This window comes from Lactuca sativa, chromosome 9 (genome assembly GCF_002870075.4).
Source record: "Lactuca sativa cultivar Salinas chromosome 9, Lsat_Salinas_v11, whole genome shotgun sequence".
Lineage (NCBI taxonomy): Eukaryota > Viridiplantae > Streptophyta > Magnoliopsida > Asterales > Asteraceae > Lactuca > Lactuca sativa.
Genome location: NC_056631.2, coordinates 204,872,004 through 204,875,289, shown reverse-complemented (window position 1 = coordinate 204,875,289; position 3,286 = coordinate 204,872,004).

Sequence of the window (3,286 nt, the reverse complement as noted above, 5' to 3'; positions counted from 1 at the left end):
TTGTATGGCCTTTGAGCAAGCAGAAGACAAATTTGCAAAACTGGACGTACGCCCAACATATGCTGGATGTACGCCCAGCGTACATACCATGACCAGGACCATTATTTCATCTGTTAATGCTGTGAATTTTTTTTGGTTTTGTGTTGGTGTTTATTTGTGCAGATTATGGCCCGAAGAACTCAAAGGACCAACCCACCCGAGGATGTGACCGATCACCGTTTCTTACAATTTCCGCAAACTCTAAACGATGCAACCCGGGCACGATATGTCAACAATCTGAGTCTACTTTTCACTAAGGAGATCGACATAGCATCTTCATTTGACTGGGAATTGGTGACCCAAACTGGACTTGCTGCGCTGATCCAGGATTTTTTGCAATACACGCACTCGGACGCGAGTGGCGTGCGTTTGTTCGTATGTCAGGGATGGGCAATATTGTTCAGGATCCAGGAGCCGGTTTATCGGGAATTTTTGATGGAGTTTTACGCTACAGTTTCCTATAACCCTAGGAAGACACCCGATGATAGGACAAACTTTTCCTTCAGACTGGGGGTGTGAGCCAGGAGTGCAGTGTGATAGAGCTTGCCACTCGAGTGGGGATATATATAGTAGATGAGACGAGGAGTGTCCACTACCCAGCATTCCTTGCTAATTGTCTCACGGACCGGCCAGATGACTATAATGAAAACACTTTTTGGGCCGAGATTACAGTGGGAGTATACACGCCATCTACTGCACGGTTGAGGATGATTTGGTCTACTACATACAGACTGCTTCACCGTTTGATTTCCATATCTCTCACGCACCATAAGAACAGTGAGAGAGTGCCTTCGACAGACTTGTATTTCTTATGGGCACTTGTTACTCCAGGGAGGCACCTGAACCTTCCAGTTGCTTTAGCCGCGTATTTGGGTAGGAGGGCCAGGGGACTTCAGGAGGATAGCCCGATTTGCGGGGGGGGGGGATTTTATCACACAATTAGCTCGATCATATCAGTTGTTGACGCATGAGATCATGAGATCGATGATGTTTCATGATATGAGGCCGATGAGCCTTCAGTTATTAGAGTCGATGCTTGTACTTGAGCGGGGCGGATATGGTGTCTTGCGGGTACGACCAGATGACGTGGCGGACGAGGAGGGTGCCGTCGAGCCACAGCTGAGACGGGTCCAGCGGCGTAGACCTGCTCCTTGGGGAGCGCAGCAGGGACCTGAGCCGGAGATTGATATGCGTTACTTAGCTCAGCGCATTGACCGTATTGACATGAGGGTTCAGAACCTTGGTGAGTATGCTGCACACATGGAGAGACAATAGCAGTGGTATGGGGATGCGTTGACCGCATTCTTTGCCCACCAGGGGTTTCAGTACTCGGTTCCTTTCCCTCCACCATTCCAGTCACGACATGATGGAGCCGGTACTTCTGGGACACAGCAGCATGATGACGGGGATGATGAGTGATTTAGTTATCCTTTTTATTTTTTGTGTTATTTTTTGTTGCTTAGTATTAGTATTTTTATTTGGTATGTAATTAAGTTTAATTTAGGGTGTTTTACTTTTGTTTTCCATGTTGATGCTCTTTGGTTGTTTAGATCTCTGCAGAATTTTCGCCCTTAGAAAGCTGGCAGTAAGTTCAGCAGCTAGGTCTGACTGTTGCTAGAGAGAGTCATGTGAGAGTTCGAAGATTATAGTCAAGACCCACAATTTGTCATAAGTGTGGGTGTATATTGATTTCGTGAGCGATTATTTAGAAGATTGGAATTTTTACGATATTTTGACTATTATGATATGGATGAGCTGTTCCCACACCATAGAGTTTTATTTCGACGTGAGGAAGAAGTATCATCCCGGCTGCCACGACATGGTTGACACTTTCCTATGTTGTGGGGGATTTTTCATCGTGAGAAGAGGATGTCATTCTTGACGAGATGACGTGGTTGACACTTTCCCACGTCATGGTTATTACACATTGCATTTGTTTGCAATCTTTTGCACCACATTTTCAAAGTCGGTAGTCTTGATTTTATCGACAAATTCAGAAGCAACAGTTCCAGTTTTCAGTCTTTCAGCAATATTTGAAGCAACTTGTAGCAGCCCCATTCGATCTCGCCACAACTACCCCAGGGGAGTCTGTTCCTTTTTCTCCCTTTTTATGTGCTTAATTAGTTTTATGCATACAATGAGGACATTGTATGAAATAAGTGTGGGGTAGGGGGTTGGTAAAAGTAAACTTTAAAAAAAATGTAATAGTTTGGAAATTGCTAGATTTAGGGAAATTTAAAAATTTAAAAACTTGAAATAATAGTTTAATTTAGAAAAATCTAGTGATAATTAATTTTTTTTGTTAATATTGTATGAGATGATCCGATGAGAACTCAAATGTTTAGTTGAGCCAATACACGTTATAGTGCATTGGTGGCCTCCCTTGTTTTAGTGAAATCATGAAACAAAAACACAACCTCGCTTAGTTTGAGGGATGCAATATGTTTAGCATCATGTACCAGAAATGTATCTAGGAAAATTATTATCGTTAACCAATAAAGGTTGAAGTTGAGCGCCCCTGCTTAAGCATGTAGGTTTTGAGTGAAAAAAGTGAGGTACATGTAAAAAAAAGAGAGAATTGCAAGAAAAGTTTGAAGAATTTTGGAGCAACTAAAATGAAGATCAAAAGATCAAAATTCCAAGAGTTCAAAAATTGAAGATACCAGAAATCAAATCAAACAAGGTGGTGAATTCAAAGAAATCAAAGATCAAATTATCAAGAAAGTGAAGAATTCAAAAAAAGCTCCATAGTGGTATCATAAATTGTAATTCTAGATTATGTATGCTTGGGTTTGTAACACCGAAAATTTGAAACAATTTTTTTCATTTAAAAATAATCATTTAATTCTTAGAAACACTTGTTTAAAATCTCATTCATAATCGAATTACAAAAACATGACTCCATTTCAATTGTATAGAAAACCAGGATCCTCAAACATGACTCTTTCTCTGGTGTGTACAATCAAGCCGGTGCCGTCCCGTGATACTGAAAGAAACCTGCAACACAACATAAAACAAAACACTGTAAGCACGAAGCTTAGTGAGTTCCCCAAAATACCACACACATAACATATATTAGCCGCTCGAGGCTATATCTCTATGGGTCCGTGCACCCAAACTCTATGAACCTTCAGGTTCTAACTCTGTGAACCTTCCGGTTCTAACTCTAGGAACCCTTCGGTTCCAACTCTGTAAACATGCACAGCATAAATCACATAGAAATAATGCAGTACAACACATAACATAC